Consider the following 20,473-nt stretch of genomic DNA (forward strand, 5'->3'; position numbering starts at 1 on the left):
GTTGGCAAAGATTGAAGGCAGAAGGAAAAGAGGGCGACAGAGGATGAGATGGTTGGATAGTATCCTGAACAAGTGTTTAAGCAAACTCCAGGAGATGGTAAGGGACAGGGAAGCGTGGCTTGCTGCAGTCCATTGGGTCGTGAAGAGTCAGACATGACGTGGCAACTGAACAATGAACAACATTGTCCCTCCTATCGTTTCCATTTTATTATATAAAAAAGCCATTTAGAATCAAAAGTGATGCAAATGTATGTGATTAATTTTGTTGCTTTCACTTCCTCTTAGCTCTTTTCTTCCACTGGTAAAAAGATTCATCTTTTGACAACAACCACTCCACAAAGAGATAATGAGCATTGTGGGAAAGCAATAGCAAATTTCTAGAAAACAGGTCAGTAATAATTATTTCATGTCTCACCAAAGGCTAAACACAGCATGAATTAAAGTTAGTAACATAATTTTTTTGTTGCTGTTGTTATTACTAGTCACTGATATACTCACTGCATAGGGAACTAAGTCAAAGACTCTTAAACCAATCATGTTTTTCTGAGAAACACAAAAATTGTAATCATATGTTTTTTACCCAAGTGAATATTTTCAGGCATTGAAAATACTTAATCCCATGTATGGATGTGAGAGTTGGACTGTGAAGAAGGCTTATCGCCGAAGAATCGATGCTTTTGAACTGTGGTGTTGGAGAAGACTCTTGAGAGTCCCTTATACTGCAAGGAGATCCAACCAGTCCATTCTAAAGGAGATCAATCCTGGATGTTCATTGGAGGGACTGATGCTAAAGCTGAAACTGCAATACTTTGGCCACCTCATGCGACGAGTTGACTCACTGGAAAAGACTCTGATGCTGGGAAAGGTTGGGGGCGGGAGGAGAAGGGGACGACGGAGAATGAGATGGCTGGATGGCATCACTGACTCTGTGGACATGGGTTTGAGTGTACTCCGGGAGTTGGTGATGGACAGGGAGGCCTGGCGTGCTGTGATTCATAGGGTCGCGGAGAGTCGGACACGACTGAGCGACTGAACTGAACTGAACTGAAGTGTTAGAGACTAGCCTCTCTATCACTGGAGTCTCTTTCATATGGTTTTCAAGAGTTGAAAAAAGTTATATTACTACAGATCTACTCCCTAAGGTTAAAAAAAAAAGAAAAAAAAAAGTAAGGCTCAGGAAAGAGCTGGTAGAAAATGACAAACCTTGTGGATGGTATCTAGATTTACATCAATCTTTCAAAAATGTTTTTCTCAAATTCATTTTATTCTTGAAGAATAGAGGGCTATGCCTCTTTAATTTGTGTGCATGACTGGATATTTTTCTGAATATAAAAACACAATTGCAGAAGAAAAAAAAATGTTCTGCCTTATGATTTTTTACAGATGTGTAGAAGTGCATGGCAGCCCACTTTGGTACTCTGGCCTGGACGGAGGAGCCTGGAGGGCTGCAGTCCATGGGGTCGCTGAGGGTTGGACACAACTGAGCGATTTCACTTTCACTTTTCACTTTCATGCATTGGAGAAGGAAATGGCAACCCACTCCAGTGTTCTTGCCTGGAGAATCCCAGGGACTGGGGAGCCTAGTGGACTGCCATCTATGGGGTCGCACAGAGTCAGACACGACTGAAGTGACTTAGCAGCAGCAGCAGAAGCGTTACACATGAATGTGCCATTTATTTTTTTGATCAATTTCTCAAGAGTTTATACAAGATCTAAAAAGAATGGAAGGAGAGAATTGCTCCTCTGGGACTGAATTCATTTTCTTGGGAATTACTAATTACATTGTGAAAAAAGTGACCCTATTTACCATGGTTCTCCTTGTTTATCTCATCAATCTTCTGGCAAACCTTGGAATGATAACCCTGTTTAGGATGGACCCCCAGCTGCACACACCCATGTACCTTTTCCTCAGCCGCCTCTCCTTCCGTGACCTCTGCTATTCCACAGCCATCGGCCCTAAGATGCTGGTGGGCCATTTGCCAAGAACAAGTCAGTCTCTTTCTGTGGCTGTGCTCTGCAAGTCTTGGTGCTGTATACATTCATAGACTGTGAGTGTCTCCTGCTGGCCGTGATGGCCTATGACCGGTACAAGGCCGTCAGCAGCCCCTTGCTCTATGCGGTCAGCATGTCCAGCGGGGTGTTCCCCCTGCTTGTGGCCAGGGTTTACCTGGTGGGAATGGCAGATGCTCTGATACACACGACATTGGCATTCCACTTATGCTTCTGTGGGTCAAATGAGATTAACCACTTTTTTAGTGATGTTCCTCCTCTCCTATTGCTATCTTGCTCAGACACACAGGTCAATGAGTTAGTGATATTCACGAATTTTGGCTTCATTGAACTGAATACTATTTCAGGAGTCCTTGTCTCTTATTGTTATATTATCCTATCAGTCTTAAAGATCCACTCCGCTGAGGGGAGGTTCAAAGCTTTCTCTACCTGTACCTCCCACCTAACTGCTATGGCAATTTTCCAGGGAACTATGCTCTTCATGTATTTCAGACCAAGTTCTTCCTGTTCTCCAGATCAAGACAAAATAACCTCGCTGTTTTACACCCTTGTAATTCCCATGTTGCTGCTGCTGCTAAGTCGCTTCAGTCGTGTCCTACTCTATGCGACCCCATAGACGGAAGCCCACCAGGCTCCCCCGTCCCTGGGATTCTCCAGGCAAGAACACTGGAGTGGGTTGCCATTTCCTTCTCCAATGCATGAAAGTGAAAATTCAAAGTGAAGTCACTCAGTCGTGTCCGACTCTTAGCAACCCCATGGATTGCAGCCTACCGGGCTCCTCCATCCACGGGAATTTCCAGGCAAGAGTACTGGAGTGGGGTGCCATTGCCTTCTCCAAAATATTTATGTTAGGTGTATGTGAATAAACATGTATCCACACACATAAAGTGGCAGATGATTTATTAAAATTATATGGTAGAATACATGACAAACATAATTTTTCAATTTCTTAAAGTAGTATTACACTAAATCTCAATCTTAAATCTATTACTGTTCCTCTCACATGTCATGTTTAATTATCTTCCCAGAATTTGTACATGGCATTTAGTTTAAAAGAAAAACATTTCTGATTTTTCCATTATGCTAATTTTTGTTTAGTTTTTATTCAAACATTGTTTCAATTATGCTGAGACTTATTGTGCATTTACTCAGTGATCTTTGAGCATGTAGATTCTTTATATACTATAGCGCATCTTGCAGTTTAAATACTACTAAAAATAAGCTAAAACAAATAACATATTAACTAAATGGTCAAGTAACTCATTATAACCTCAAATTCATCATGAAATAATACATACAGGGCTATAATTCCAAAGCAAAAATATCTAAATCTAGTCCAAAATAAAATAATCTTTGAATAGAGATATTCAGTCAAATCTAAATAAGACTCAATTTGAGAGGTGAAAGGATAGTAGATAGAGGATTTGGTAGTTATTCAGGTTGTGAAATATACAAGTCCATGTTTATTAGAGAAAGTCATATTTGCTATAACATAGAAGAACCGTGAAGGCAACATACTAAGTGAAATAATCCATAGAGAGGAAGATAAGTACTGCATGATCTCACATATAGATATAGTCTAAAAGGTAAAACTCAGGACCTCCCTGGCAGTCCAGTGAATAGGACTTGGTGCTTTCAATGCCCGGGCCTGGGTTTGATCCCTGGTCAGCGAACTAAGATCCTTGCAAGTGTTGTGGTGCAGCCAAAGTAAATAAATAAACTTCACAGAAGTAGAGAGTAGATTGGTTGCTGCTAGGGACTGAAAGACAGGAGGAAAGGGTGATGTTGGTCACAGTGCACAGATTTTCTATTATTTATTGAACAAGTTTAGGGGATTTAATCTACATGATGACTCCAGTTAAGAATACTGTATTATAAACTTGAAATTTGCTAAAAGAGTAGATTTTAACTGTCCTCACCATACATACACTCAAAATGGTAACTATGTGAGGTTATGCATGTATTAATTAACCTTATTGTGATAATCATTTCACAAAGTATACATATATCACTTCATCACATTGTATACCTTGTAACTATATGTGGTATCTATCAATTACATTTGAAGTAGCTACATTTAAAACTGAGAAGGAAAGAAGTCTAAAGATTAGATTATAAAGCCCTATGGAAGGTATAGAAAGAGACTTGTTAAGATGCAATATTGTGTTTTTGTTATCAATTGTCAATTCTTCTGCACTTCGTCCAAGTTGACTTTCCTTCCTTCTCTCTCACTCTCAGCCGTAAGTGCCCCTTTTTTGTCTCTTTGTGGTTCACAAACGCCCACTTACCTAAAGCATTGTTTTATATCACACTGTTTGTGCTCATTCTTTGGTAAAGAACAAAGCATTCCATCCTTGTTAACCAAAGCACTGAAAGTTGCCTGAAGCATAAAATAAGCAAAAATAACAAAAATACTAGACAAATGATAGCAAAAATTAACCTAAAAATACTAGACAACCTTTTTTGGCTATTACTCATATCTCAGAAACACAAAATTAACTGAGAGCTTGCTAAGTGTCTTAAAAAATAAAGATATATATCACAATATGCAGGTGGATTCTTTACCAGCTGAGCCCCCAGGGAAGCCCTATATTTCACAATATAGTATAACTATTGCATGCATATAACAACAGTTTGGGGAAGGTGCAGAAATGGCTGTGGACAAAAAGTTAACAGACTTTTATGAAGACATACATATTTATTAATTGCACTAGATGTAAGAAATTATAAATTCTTGATATTTGATGCTTCATATACCTTGAATCTGGTTTCCTGAAGGCTAAAGCACAGAAAGTGAGGATACAAACATATATTTGAAATACCATAAAGTACTGAAGAACACTCTTAGTTATCCATTAAAGGTGTAAGGTTAAAAGACCTCTGATAGTCTTAAATTTTTTAGATGTCATTGTAAAATGTCCATATGTGAAAATAATTCAGAATGGAAATATAAAGCCTACAAAATTCCCTTGTTATTCAGAGTGGTATTTGTGAAACACTATAGCATTTTAAAAAGAGTTCTCAGGAAACACCTTAGAATAACTGTATAATATAAAAGGTTGACATTTTCTACTCCTGGTATATTTTATCAGTTCAGCCAAATGTCTTTTGAATTGTTGCTTATGGGGAGAAACATGGCAGAAAACATTGACTGGAATACATTAAAGTCAAACAAAATAGGGAGTTGATGGATTGCCATTAATTAAGAGTTAATGAACACATTAATTAATCATTCTTCATGCTTATGATATATATTTATTTCAGCAACTAAAGACTGCATTGCAAATATCAGCTCATTTTATCGGATCTAGTGGAAATGATATAAAGAGAAGGGAATTTTAAGCCCATTAAATGGAATTCCAAAAATAGCACTGATTTAGATTAAAATTTTCTATGTGTATATTATAATCTAAAATGGCATTCCATAAACACAATACCTTCACTATGAGATTGTAGAAACTATTAATTTTTATTTTTAATTCTAAAAGTTTCCTGTAAAGGGTTTATTCTATGTTTATGTAATGGATATAGTGCATACGTTCTAGAGTATCTCAGTACATTATTAATCTATGTAACTAAAAGTGCCTCCTTGCTTGTAGAACAACACTGCCTTTATCCACCCACTGGCTCTCCCCACATTTTCACAGCACCTGGGGCTATAAAATGCTTCAGTACCATACCACACAATGAACTCCATGTCATAATAGGCTTGAAGAACAGACAACAGTATTTTGAAGAAGAGTGTCTGGGTAGTATGTGTCTGCCTAAAATTGTTTTAGTGTCTGCGAGGCACCAAGAAAACTCTAAATGTATATCCTTTCTCTCATTTGCTTAATGTGCGGAATACACTTTCTCTTTAAGAGATGTTTTACAGTTATTTAAGATCTCCATTTTTAATGAAACACAAATCCCATTGGAAGATTTTTTCCCCCTTAGGTTACCCAGCTTGTAAAAACAATGTAGTTACTCACACTCAGTTAAATTTTTAGGTGGGGGGAGTATTGAAAGGATGTTAATCTACATGTGTTTGAGGAGCAGCCCTGTTAAAAAGCTAAGCTGGGTTCTGGCTGAACAAAACAGTTGTTGCAACAAATAGCTGCATCCCAGAAGACAGGGATTCCTGAGGGAAAAATAGTTAGAGCTTCCTTGGTGGCTCAGACAGTAAAGAATTTTCCTGTAATACAGGAGACCCAGGTTTGATCCCTGAGTCAGGAAGATCCCCTGGAGAAGGGAATGGCAACCCACTCCATTATTCTTGCCTGGAGAATCCCATGGACAGATGAGCCTGGCAAATAGAGTCCACAGGGTAGCAAAGAGTCAGACACAACTGAGCGACTAACCACCATAATTAGGTGACCAAGAACAGTTCACATACACCATATGTGTAACAGAGAAGTGGATGATAGTAGAATTCTTCTGAAACATAAATGCATCAATTTCTTGATTTTCCTAGGAAAACATTAGCAATTAGTTTTGGTTGAACTTTGCTGGAGAAGACTCTTGAGAGTCCCTTGGACTGCAAGGAGATCCAACCAGTCCATTCTAAAGGAGATCAATCCTGGGTGTTCATTGGAAGGACTGATGCTAAAGCTGAAACTCCAATACTTTGGCCACCTCATGCAAAGAGTTGACTCACTGGAAAAGAGTCTGATGCTGGAAAGGATTGGGGGCAGGAGGAGAAGGGGACGACAGAGAATGAGATGGCTGGATGGCATCACCGACTCGATGGACATGAGTTTGAGTGAACTCTGGGAGCTGGTGATGGACAGGGAGGCCTGGCGTGCTGTGATTCATGGGTTGCAAAGAGTGGGATATGACTGAGCGACTGAACTGAACTGAACTGACTCAGTCACTCAGTTGTGTCCGACTCTTGGCACCATGAACTATATCCTGCCAGGCTCATCTGTTCATGGAACTTTCCTGGTAAGAATACTGGAGTGGGTTGCCATTTTCTCCTCCAACCCCTCCTAGGGGTTGAACCTGTGTCTCTTGTGTCTCCTGCATCGACAGGCATATTCTTTACCACTGTGCACCTGGGAACCCTGTTAGTGGACTAATACTACAGTCAAGTTCCTGTATCTTGATCCCTTAAACCTTGCCCCTGAAATGTGTGTGTGTGTTTAGTTGCTCAGTCGTGTTTGACTCTTAGTGGCCCCGTGGAGCCTGCCAGGCTCCTCTACCCATGGAATTTTCTAGGCAAGAATACTAGAGTGACATGCCATTTCCTCCTCTTCCATCCTCCTTTTCTGACAGGGTCCTTCTTATACCCCACCAATGAAAAATGCTCTGAAGTGATGGTCACATAAGTCAGAGGTCGGGAAGCTGGTGGTCTCACACCTTTGAGAAGATAGGCACCAGTGAGAAAACAGCGTGCCGTTTGGGCAGTTTGGTCAGTCTCATGGATCACTGTGATTTTATTCTTTGTTTGCGAGGTCGACATAATGAGCCATCTTATCAAGGAGACCCAAATTTATTTCTACACCTGGATTCTTATTTTTATCATTTTCTCTACCAACCCAAATCTATTTCTACACCTGGATTCTTATTTTTATCATTTTCTCCTCTTAGACATGAGACATCACATCACGATTTTACTCTTACTCTCTCTTCTTTTACAGTCCAAACTTCACATTAATACCCTGTCCCCAAACATGCCAACCTGTTCAGAACTGGAAATCTGACCCGTTGTTTACTTAATACCTCAAACCTGACCCTGGCCAGTACCTGGCCAAACCCTGTTGGATCTTCTTATCCATCTCATCTCCCAGAGGATCGGCACTCCCCATTTCTAACTTTCAGTCCATATTTAATGCATCTTTTTTCAAAATTTCTTCAGGACCGCTTACAAGCCTTCACCAACTGAACTACCCATAAGCTACTTCTAACTCACTCAGATTATCAAAAACTTTGACCCCACACAAATCCCCTTGGCCCACATTTCAGCCTTTTCTTATCTTACCCCCATGATGCCCCTGTCCCGCAGGAAGCAGTTACAGAAGATTGACCTTCAGCCCTTATCCTAAATCAAAAAGGCTGGAATGATAGGGCCCACATGGGGTCTCCTTGATAAGATGGCTCATTATGTCAACCTCGCAAACAAAGAATAAAATCACAGTGATCCGTAAGGCTGACCAAACTGCCCAAACGGCACGCTGTTTTCTCACTGGTGCCTATCTTCTCAAAGGTGTGAAACCACCAGCTTCCAGACCTCTGACTTATGTGACCATCACTTCAGAGAATTTTTCATTGGTGGGGTATAAGAAGGACCCTGTCAGAAAAGGAGGATGCTGGTTCTCCTTAAGAGCCAGTCACCCTCTCTTTTCCTTCTAATAAATTTCCCTTTTCTTGCCAGACTTCCCAGCTTGCTTCTTTTTCTCTCCACTCGCCTGACAAACATCACACAAAAATTATACAAAATATCATACTACTAGGGAATTACAGATTAAAGTCATGAGATATCACACCACACCAATTTGGACTGCTAAACTCTGTACATATGACAACATCAGCCACTAGAGGGTGAAGGACAACAGGAGCGTTCCCTCGCTGCTGGGGGGATGCATGTGCAGCCACTGTGTAAGACAGTTGGGCAGTTTTTTCAAAGCTAAAAAGTCTCACCTTGGGGTCCAGCAATCATGCTTTCTGTATTTAGTCAACTGCTTTGAAAATCTAACTCCAAATTCAAGCAGAGATGCAATTATGCACAGCAGCACTATCCATAATAGCTAAAAGCTTGAGGAAATCATATATCCTTCAAAAGATGAATGCATAAGGAAAATGGGTTACATCCATGTGAAGGCAAGTAGAATATGCTACCCCAAAATATACCTCTCTGATATAAGGATTATTTCAGTCTGAGGATTATTTCACAAAAAAGGAAAAAGAATCTCAGAATTTCTGCTCAGAAAACTGAGCAGAGATTGTCCTTTTGTGATGTACTTTTACAATAGAGAAATCTCCATATTTAAGGGCTGTCCTTCTTTGCACAGAAACAGAAGGATGATTAAATCTCACATAGAGATTTGATGGTGGAGGAGTTCTGATTTCAATCTGCAAACAATCATATACTTCTTTTCTGTGTTTTGCATGATGACCTGCCAAAACTGACTTCCCCCATTCCCCAAGGTCTTTTGTTTTTATCCTAAAATGGTATTTGAGGTGATGGCTTTGGACACTTCAGGGAGTGATTCAGTTTTCCTGGGTAACTTTTCTATATATAGGAGGTATACATGTTATTAAACTGTTTTATCTCCTGATAATCTTTTTTTTGTTTGTTTTTCTTTTTTTTTACAGGAGAAGTCTCAACTAATAACCTACAAGTGTAGAGGAAAAATTGTTTTTCCTCCCATACACATGCAATGGGATACCGTTCAGCAATAGAAAGGAATGAGCCATGAATCAATGGAAAGACAAAGATAAATCATATCTGACATATTTATTGTTCAGTCGCTCAGTCATGTCCAACTCTTTGTGATCCCATGGACTGCAGCACACTAGGCTTCCCTGTCCATCACCATTTTCCAGAGCTTGCTCAAACTCATATCCGAGTCGGTGATGCCATCCAACCATCTTGTCCTCTCTTGTCCCCTTCTTCTGCCTTCTATTTTCCCCAACATCAGGGTCTTTTCTAATGAGTCAGTTATTCACATCAGGTGGCCAAAGTATTGGAGCTTCAGCTTCATCATCAGGCCTTCCAATGGATATTCAGGGTTGACTTCCTTTAGGATGGACTGGTTTGATCTCCTTGCAGTCCAAGGGACTCTCAAGAGTCTTCTCCAACACCACAGTTCAAAAGCATCAATTCTTTGGCGCTCAGCTTTCTTTATGGTCCAACTCTCACATCCATACATGACTTCTGGAAAAACCATGGCTTTGGCTTGATGGACATTTGTCTGCAAAGTAATATCTCTGCTTTTTAATATGTTGCTTAGGTTGGTCATAGCTTTTCTTCCAAGGAGCAATCATTTATTTAATGCCATGTTTCCACTCACCTACCACAGTGATTTTGGAGCCCAAGAAAGTTAAGTCTGTCACTGTCTCCATTGTTTCCCCATCTATTTGCCATGAAGTGATGGGATCAGATGCCATGATCTTAGTTTTTTGAATGTTGAGCTTTAGGCCAGCTTTTTCACTCTCCTCTTTCACCTTCATCAAGAGGCTCTTTAGTTCTTCCTCACTTTCTGCCATAAGGTTGGTGTCATCTGCATATCTGAGGTTATTGACATTTCTCCGAGCAGTCTTGATTTCACTTTGTGCTTCATCCAGCCTGGCATCTTGCATGATGTTTTCTGCATATTAAGTTACATAAGCGGGGTGACGATATACAGCCTTGAGGTATTTCTTCCTCAATTTGGAGCCAGTCTATTGTTCCATGTCCGGTTCTAACTGTTGCTTCTTGACTTGCATACAGGTTTCTCAGGAGGAAGGTAAGGTGGTCTGGTATTCCCATCTCTTCAAGAATTTTCCACAGTTTGTTGTGATCCACACAGTTAGCAACTTTAGCGTGGTCAATGAAGCAGATGTTTTTCTGGAGGTCTCTTGCTTTTTCTATGATTCAGCAGAAGTTGGCAATTTGATCTCTGGTTCCTCTGCCTTATCTAAATCCAGCTTGAACATCTGGAAGTTCTCAGTTCATGTACTGTTGAAGCCTGGCTTGGAGAATTTAGAGCCTTACTTTGCTAGCTTGTGAAATCAGTGCAACTGTGTGATAGTTTGAACATTCTTTGGCTTTTCAATTCTTTGGGATTGAAAAGAAAACTCACCTCTTCCAGCCCTGTGGCCACTGCTGAATGAGTAGGGATGAATTATCTCTCTATGAGCTGAACAAAGGTGCTTTTGTTTACAGTCAAGCAGAAGGGCAGTGTCCATACTGTTAAGTATGATTATAAAAACAGAAACAACAAAGAACAAGTGAAAGAAACAGTTTCCAACATGGAATCAGAATTGGGTTTCTCCCTACAACAAACAGACTCTGTAGACTAAAGGCAAAATGGATCACACATAAACTATGGGCTTTATTTTGCGGAGTTTTTCCTAAGGTTCAGTAGCTAACACATGTCATCTGGAAAGGAGCAATAAATGGATCAATGGCAAGTGGTGGGCACCGGGCTCCTCACTGTGGGAGCAGGAAGTTACAGATGAACAAGGGGGAGGGCCTCTGCCCTTGCAGTCGTGGATCTCCGCTTCCTGGGAGGATGATGTGGGGAGTTGACTGGCCTAGGGAACCACACAGATCTTTACACTGGGAAGGCCCTGCTGACATAGGTACAGGGCCATCTTTCCACCCACACCTGCTACAAACACTCATCCCTCCATGATCTGCCATGTACAGCTTTTAAGACATTCTCCCCCAGGCAGATAAAGGACTGTGAGGGTCCAACTTACCCGTAACCTGTCCTAGTGAGGTAGAACTTGCTAGGCAGTCAGTGTAGAAGTCAGAGCCTCAGTTATCTTACTAATTTCAATTTTAATTCTCTCACATAAACGTTTTTGTCTCCACTAGTCTAAAGCTGCATTTGTTCCAGTTTCGAGACATTCAGAGGAATGCCTCCCTGGTCTGGAAGGTCATAAAACATTCAGACCCAGGACAAGACAACCTGCTGTTCACTTTATCAAGGAGAAAAACTCCAGGTAGACAGTTAGCTCCTAAACATACATCTACCCCCTAAATAATGGTCTGAGGTCTTAAGAATGGTTGAGGGATGGTGTTGCAATGTCTGGAAAAACTGAGAAACTGGAGGGCCCGAGAAACCCATAAAAATGACAAACTGGACATTGCAACATTTAAACTGGTTGGTCAGAAAATATATACACCTGGCCCAAGTCAGGATGGCATCACTGACTCAATGTACATGAGTTTGAGCAAACTCCAGCAGACAGTGAAGACCAGGGAAACCTGGAGTGCTGCAGTCTGTGGGGTCGCAGAGTCGGACACGACTGAGTGACCGAACAACAACAAAGCAAAAATACTAGGAATGTTCAGGCTTGCTCACTGTTCATCTTCTTTGTTTTCAGAAAAAGGAAAGAAAAAAACTCATTCCTCTTTTTTTTTCTTTTCACTGCAACCAGAAGCAGCCCCACACCCAGAAGCAGCCCCACCTTCCTTGGCAGCTGAGCCCAGACACCCAGGGCCTCCCACTTCCCTTCTGCTCCAGCGATTGTCAGCTCATCCCCCAGAGCCTTTGGCCAGTAGTTCCCCTCTACAGCCACAGCCCTGGCCCAAGCCTGATCCGTCCATCAGGACCTTCAAAACTCCCTGCCCCCATGGTGCATCTCACACCCCGTCTCAACGTGTTCTGAGGCATAAACCAGACCATGATGCTCCCCCAACTGTAATGCCCACAGGTTTCTCCCTCTGGTTAGGCTGTCTTGCCCTGTCCTCATGAGGCTGCTGGCTCCTGGGTTCCCAAACACTGAGCACCTCAGCAGGACGCAGCACAAAACCCCAGAACGGGGCTGGGACTGCTGCTGCCTGATCAAAGAGAGCAGAGAAGGGTTCGCCAGCTGGGACACAAACACTGCAAGAGTGGCCTCTCCCTCGGCCATTACATCACTCCCATGGGACTTGAGGGAAGGAGGGACTGAGGCACGTGCTAGCTCATTCCTAAGCAGGACAGTATAGGCTCATTCGTGTCCCCCAAAATTCACATGCTGAACCTCTAGCCCCTAGGACCCCAGGATGCGGCTGTATTTGGAAATGGAATTTTTAAAGAGCTGAGCAAGGTAATATGCTGTCACTAGGGTGGATGCTAAAATCCTAAAAGATGATGCATTAAAGTGCTGCATTTAATATGTCAGCAAGTTTGGAAAATTCAGTAGTGGCCACAGGAAAGAAAAAGGTCAGTTTTCTTTCCAACTCCAAATAAGGGCAATGCCAGAGAATGTTCAGAGTGAAAGTGTTAGTCTTTCACTTGTTTCCTACTCTTTGCAACCCCATGGACTGTAGCTTGCCAGGCTCTTCTGTCCATGAAATTCTACAGGCAAGAATATTGGGGTGGGTAGCCATGCCCTTCTCCAGGAGATCTTACCAATACAGGGATCAAACTCAAGTCTCCTGCATTGCAGGTGGATTCTTGACTGTCTGAGTCACCAGGGAAGCATGATTGTGCTCATTTCACATGCTGGTAAGGTTATGCTCAAAATCCTTCAAGCTAGGCTTTAGTAGTACATGAACCGAGAAATTCCAGATGTACAAGCTGAGTTTAGGAAAGGCAGAGAAACTAGAAGACAAATTGCCAACATCTGTTGGATCATGGAAAAAGCAAGAGTATTCCAGAAAAACACTTACTTCTGTTCTGTTTCATTGAGTATGAGAAACCCTTTGACCGTGTGGATCACAACAAACTGTGGAAAATTCTTAAAGAGATGGGAATACCAGACCACATTTCCTGTCTCCTGAGAAACTTGAAGCAGGTCAGGAAGCCACAGTCAGAACAGGACATGGAACAATAGACTGGTTTCAAGTTGAGAAAGGAGTTTGCCAAGGTTGTATATTGTCACCCTGCTTATTTAACTTACATACAGTGTACGTCATGCGAAATGCTGGACTGGATGAATCACAAGCTGGAATCAAGGTTTCTAGAAGAAATATCAACAACCTCAGTCCACGGGGTTGCAAAAAGTTGAACATGACTTAGTGACTGAAACAATAACCCTAACCCATACCTGAATCCTAACCTGCACCCATACCTTGACCCCTGTCTTAACTGGTTAACCTAACACCTAATTCCTAACATCTTTTCCCTAAAACCTAACACATGATCCCTAAAACCTAGTCATTATTCTAAAAAACCTAACCCCTAAACGATACCATAAAACCTAATCTATAATCTTAACCCAAACACATAAACATTTATCCATTAAAACCAAAAAAAGAAAAAAAACAAACAAACAAACCCCAAACTATAAAGCCATAACCATAATTCACACTGCCTTCTTTGTTGGTCTCAAAAACACCTGGCAACTCCCACTTAAGGGTCTTGCATTTCTTAATCCCTCCTTCTGGATTACTCCTTCCATAACTCTTCACAGTTTATTCTTCACTCCCTTAGTGTAAATGTAAATGGCTTCCCTGGTGGCTCAGTTAGTAAAGACTCTGCCTGCAATGCAGGAGACCCAGGTTCGATCCCTGAGTTGGGAAGGTTCCCTGGAGAAGGGAAAGGCAACCGACTCCAGTATTCTTGCCTGGAAAATTCCACAGAGAGAGGAGTTTGGTGGGCTACAGTCCATGGGATCTCAAACAGTCGGACATAACTGAGCAACTAACTAGTATAAATGTAGCTTTTCAACATGGACTAACACTGACACTCCTGCCCCGCCCTATCCTCTGCATTCCTATCTTCTGCTTTACTGCCTAGTATTTATGGATATTCTAGTGTAACTATAGACATCACCTGCTGTAGCTATGGTTTGCTGTTTGTCTGCCATTGTTGGAGCATTGGCTCAGATAGACTTAGCCTAATTCGGTCACTGATTCATCCCAATCACCTAAGATAGTGCCTTGCGCATGAACACTTATTGATTACATCCCCTCTGACCACAGCTATCTCCCCTGCAGCACTCTCACCCCACCCCTCCCCCTCCATCAAGATCCTCAGGCCCCAGAGGCCTTCCTTTTTCAGGGGCTGATGTATTGCTTAGATTCTGAAGGTAATCTGAAGCCCAGCTCTACCAACCAGATACAGGAGTCAATGTTTGTGAGCCTTAGTTTCCTCATCTGAGAAAGAAAGCTAATAACTGCACTTGAACAACTTCGGATGGCTGTGATGATTGAATGAGTCAAGCCTGTAAACCACTTAGGAGAGTGCCGAGCACAGGATAAGAGATCAGTAAAGGTCAGCATTATAAGTCTTCTTTTCATCTCACCTGCTTCAATATACATCAAGGAGCTCACTGCATCATCGGCCAGGATTTGCAGCTCTTCTTAGCCAATGTCTTTCCAGCCCTCTCGCCTAGTACATGATAAAATATTCAACAGACTAGGGAGAAGGAGCTTCCTCAAACTGATCAAGGGCATCTACAAAACCCCACAGCTGGCATCATTCAGTTCAGTTCAGTTCAGTTCAGTTCAGTCACTCAGTCGTGTCCGACTCTTTGCGACCCCATGAATCACAGCACACCAGGCCTCCCTGTCCATCACCAACTTCTGGAGTTCACTCAACTCGTGTCCATCGAGTCGGTGATGCCATCCAGCCATCTCATTCTCTGTCGTCCCCTTCTACTCCCACCCCCAATCCCTCCCAGAATCAGAGTCTTTTCCAGTGAGTCAACTCGTCGCATGAGGTGGCCAAAGTATTGGAGCTTCAGCTTTAGCATCAGTCCTCCAAATGAACACCCAGGATTGATCTCCTCTAGAATGGACTGGTGGGATCTCCTTGTAGTCTAAGGGACTCTCAAGAGTCTTCTCTAGTACCACAGTTCAAAAGCATCAATTCTTTGGCGCTCAGCTTTCTTCACAGTCCAACTCTCACATCCATACATGACCACTGGAAAAACCATAGCCTTGATTAGACGGACCTTTGTTGGCAAAGTAATGTCTCTGCTTTTTAATATGCTATCTAGGTTGGTCATAACTTTCCTTCCAAGGAGTAAGCGTCTTTTAATTTCATGGCTGCAATCAGCATCTGCATCATACCTAATGGCAAATGAATGCATGCTGTGCCCCTGAGATCAGGGACAAGACAAGAATGTCCACTCTTGCCAGTTCTCTCAGTACTGCACTGAAGACCCGAATCAGGGCAATTAGGTAAGAAAGTTAAATAAAAGGACCACAGACTGGAAAGGGAAACAGAAAATGTTTATTCACAGATGACATGATCTTATATATTGAAAATCCAAAGGAATCCACTGAAAAAAAAAATGGGACTAAGAAATGAGTTCACCAAGGTGGCAAAATAAAAAGCCTTATTGTTTTTTCTGTGCTCTGAAATGGATTGTGTTGCCCCAAAATCATATATCAACTCCCTAACTTCCAAATATACTATCAAGCAAATAGGATGCTTTGTGAAGTGACTGAGATTAATGAGCTCATAAGAGTGGCACTCTGACCCAATATGAATAGAACTGCTGTCATTATAAAACAGAAAGAGGTGCTAGAGACCCATCTCTCTCACTTCAAAATGTTTAGTACACAGTGAGAGAATGGCCATCTGAAAGCCAGGAAGAGAAATCTCACCAGGAACTGAACTCTGTCAGAACCTTTATCTTGGACTTTCCAACCTACAGAATTGTGAGAAAATAAAAATTTCTGTTGTGTAAGTGGCCCAGTCTGCACTATTTTGTTATGAGGGCCCAAGCAGACAAAGATAACTTGCAAAGAAAAATCAGAAAAAAAAATTTAAAAAATTTCCATTCATGACAGCATCAAAAAAGAATTAAGTGCTTAGCAATAAATTAAAAAAGGAGCAAAAACTATACTCTTAGAACTACAAAACTGTGTTGAAAGAAATTAAGTATGTAAACATATGGAAAACATGTCCAATGTTCACATACCAGAATGCTTAATATGCTCAGATGGCAATACTCCCCAAAGATACTTCCAGATTTACATAATCCTATTAAAATCCCACAATACTTCTTTGTAGAATTGACAACCTGGTTGTATAATTCATGTGCAAATACAAAGGACTAGAATTGCCCAACATGGAAAGGGAAATGAAGTAGGAAGATTACTATTTTCCAATACGAAGATGTACTACAAAGGGACAGTAGTCAAGACAGTGTCGCATGGCAGAAAATAGAAAACCTACTGATGGAATGGACTTGAGAGTACAAAAATACACACACATACCTGTCTATACTGAACAGTTTTTCACAAAGCTGCCAAAACAATTCAATGAGAAAAGCTGAGAGCATTTACACATGGATGCTGGTACAAAGGGATAGCAAGTCACCAACCAAGAAAAGAAGGAAGGAGGGAGGAAGGAAAGAGAGAAATAGGAGGAAGGGGAAAGGAAAGGGAAGGAATGGAAAGGAAAGGAAAACAAAAGAAGAGAAAAGAAAAAAAGTTATTTTACTCTGAATCACTTACACAGAGTAATATATACAAAATATCTCACCAATCTAAATATAGGAGCAAAAACAAAAAACCTATACAAGAAAATAGGGGTAAATATTCACGATAACAATTCTGCAAAGAATTCTTATATGAAACCAAAAGCACAAACAGTAAAGCTCTAACCACTATTACAGCCCCAACTGTACCTTGACCCCAACCTCAACCCAAATATAAGAAAGAGCCCTACCACAAACCTGATGCCTAATCTTAACCCTAATCCTAACTCTAAACCTAACTTTAACCCAAAGCCAAACTGCGATCTGAATCTTAACCCTAGCCCCAAGCCCAAACCCAAAGCTGGGCCCCTAACTCAAAACCCAAACCATCTACTGACATAAACACTTCTGCTGTGCCATCTGCTGAACATTTAGCCCTTTAGAGCAAAGGTAACTGTGAGAAGCTCTCCTGTTTGTCTTTACCTTCAGGAGGTACCTAAGTCTGGGGAACTTAATTTTGGCCCCCTTTATTTTTTAATCTTCAAATCAGAGCCCAAGTTCACTTGTATGCGCAACAGTCCTCAGGAGAAAAACAAATCTCTTAGGTGTTGTGAGATGCTGTTTATCTCTCTATTCCTACTGTATCTTAAATGTAGGTAAGTAATTGTTGTAAAATTTGAAGACATTTCTGAATTGACATGCAAATGTGAAAAATTTTATTTATTTTTATAACTAAATATGAAATGTCTCTAACATACCAAAGTATATAGCACACATTATATTATAGCTTATATTATATCATAGAATATATTTCATACCTTAGTGTTGGCGTTAGCTTACACTCAAAACTAACCAGTGTTTCTTTGTGAAATTATCAATTTCTGTACTTTTATGATTTAATAATGTTTCCTATGTTACAAAACGTTCTATAGTCCATATGTGCTACTGTTTTATAAAGTTTTAAATCTTATATACATGACATCATAATCTAAACCTTCTTAGCTCAGTTCAGTGGGAGCTAACCTGCTTTAACTCAAGTCATTGAAAAACAAGCTACTCTGTACTCATGCACATTACTCCAGTGGTGAGAATACTATGGAGTGGTCATATGATCATTTAATTCAGAAAGAGAAAATTCTGCTCCTTGCTTTGATGTAATTTATTCTGGAAATTCTATTTTCATTTTTAATCAGTAAGAAAGGACAGATGCTCGGGTAACATGATGCAATATAGTTACCAAAGCTCTACAGTTGCCAATTGTTTCAGCTCACAGAAAATAAATAAACAGTGAGAACATGGGAGGCTGGGGTCTGGATTGAGGACTAAGCAGACAACAGGATGAAGCAGGAAATCAAAACCAATGATGAAAGCAGACACACCGTCAGAGAACGCCAACGACAAGGAAAAAATACACAGAACTGTTCTTTTACAAATACTCAGAAAGAAATCAAGCATGAAACCACAGAGAAATCGTCAAAGAATTTTAAATATTAACTACTTAGCTGATGATGCAAATTATAAAAACAGTGTGTCAAAAGACCACAAAATGAACTAGTTACCACTTCATATGCCGCTAAAGTGATTCACAGTGAATTTAATTATATGCTGACTAACAATGCAGCTAACATGAAATGGGTGGTAACAGAGAAAAGTTATACCACAAGTGCAGTCACAAAGCAGAGTGTTGTGCACGTGATTTCATGGGGTAAACAGCAACACACTCACAAAACCTAAGCTAAACACGCAAGAAAGCTGGAACATGTGCTTTAGAGCCACACACTCTGTCACCAAAAGCCCTAGGTTGTCATCCCGTTTTTAGACTCGGAAGAGTGAGGCAGCCCGACTTCTTCCCTGGGGCCCTGGGGCACCGGGCTTTTAACCTGGTTTCACACGCAGAGCTGGACTGAGCGCATGACCAGGCCCATCAGCAAGCAGACCAGTTTAGATTCTTGGTTTTGTTCCCACCGCATGCCCTGCACCCTGCAGCCAGGCATCCCCAGTGGAAAATGTGCTGCACGGTTTTCACACGCCATGAGAGCTGCCTATGGTTACTTTAACGAAGCTGTCTGCTCCCTGAGAACAGAAACTTCCCTGCAGCTGCTGTGCCCAGCACAGGCCAGGCCCAATGTTACAGAGGCAGGCTCTGGCTGAGCTCATGATGACGTGCTAAGCCAGTGGTCCAAATATCAAGACTAATTTGTCACTGTGCCATTATGGAATGATTAAAGACTGCTGCTGCTAAGTCACTTCAGTCGTGTCGGACTCTATGTGACACCACGGATGGAAGCCCACCAGGCTCCCCCGTCCCTGGGATTCTGAAGGCAAGAACACTGGAGTGGGTTGCCATTTCCTTCTCCGATTAAAGACTAGGCAATTTTATAAATCTTAGACCTCTGAGCATAGCAAATGTACCTGATTTTCTTCTGGGTAGAAAGAGAGAAATCAAAGAAAGAAAACCAGTGTGCTGCGGGAGGGACGCGGCAGGGAGGAGGCAGACACATACCCCAGTCATGATGCTCAGCTGGTCTACCTCCCGCGCTGGGCTGTGCTGCCTCCTTCAGGGTGCGGAGCACCCACTGCTGGGCGGGGAGGAGCCGGCAAGCAAGGAGGCGGGATACCAGTGGAGGGAGCTCACTGAACTAAAAGGAAGAGGTTGTCTAAGCTCCCCCTGCCCTCCCTGCTCTAAATCTCCTTGGCCCGTTGCTCCGTGTTCTCCTTCTCTTCTTGGACCAACATAAAATAGAATAAAACTCATCACCTGCCTTTGTCAGCAGAGGACGGTGTCTGGACAACACATTTGGTCTGGCATTCTGTGTCACAATTAGCAAATTCCAGGAACATTTGCTCAATTAACATCTCAGCAAAAAGGTTCGACTTTCCCTCTTTTGAATATTCTCAAACTTAGAATAACTTAGTATTGAGTCTTACAAAGTGGCCCCTGATCATTGACATTTGATTTCACTTATTTACTCCAACATTCTGACGGGGCCTGGGTGGCAACTCTCTCCCTACGAGGAGATAACTGAAGTTGACAACCTTTAACCTTCCCTGCTCTCAGGGCAGAGATGCACGTCCCAATCCACTGGGAATCGAGAACTCTGTATAATCAAAAGAGCAATTCATGAACAAGCTGGAGTTTCTAAACACAAGTCTCCAGACCAGATGAAATGCTGAGTTGATCTTTTTTTTTTTAAGGTTGTATATGTACAAATGCATCACTTGATGAAGTTCTCAACCAGCTTTGTTTGAGTTTCTGGATTCATGTCAACGTGCTGCATTAAACTAGAATTCACTGTTACTGCTCTTCTCCCCTAATGTGTAGTGGATGATTTTATATAGTAGTTTAAATACTCGATTATGCAAATAAAATTATTTTCATATTAAAATATGAGATTCTTACAGGTCGTAATCTCTCCACTTTCACTTCTACATACGCATCCTGAAAGTTTTTCACTGTTGATAACAAGTTGAT

The 20,473-nt window shown here is 41.4% G+C and overlaps 1 pseudogene; it reads left to right on the top strand.

Moving 5' to 3' along the window:
• The first annotated feature begins 1,700 nt into the window (after positions 1-1,700).
• LOC129538946 (olfactory receptor 5W2-like) lies at positions 1,701-18,908 on the top strand (annotated as a pseudogene).
• The last annotated feature ends 1,565 nt before the right edge of the window (positions 18,909-20,473 follow it).

This window comes from Moschus berezovskii, chromosome 11, assembly GCF_049115385.1.
Source record: "Moschus berezovskii isolate FMDL1 chromosome 11, NW_MosBer_1.0, whole genome shotgun sequence".
Lineage (NCBI taxonomy): Eukaryota > Metazoa > Chordata > Mammalia > Artiodactyla > Moschidae > Moschus > Moschus berezovskii.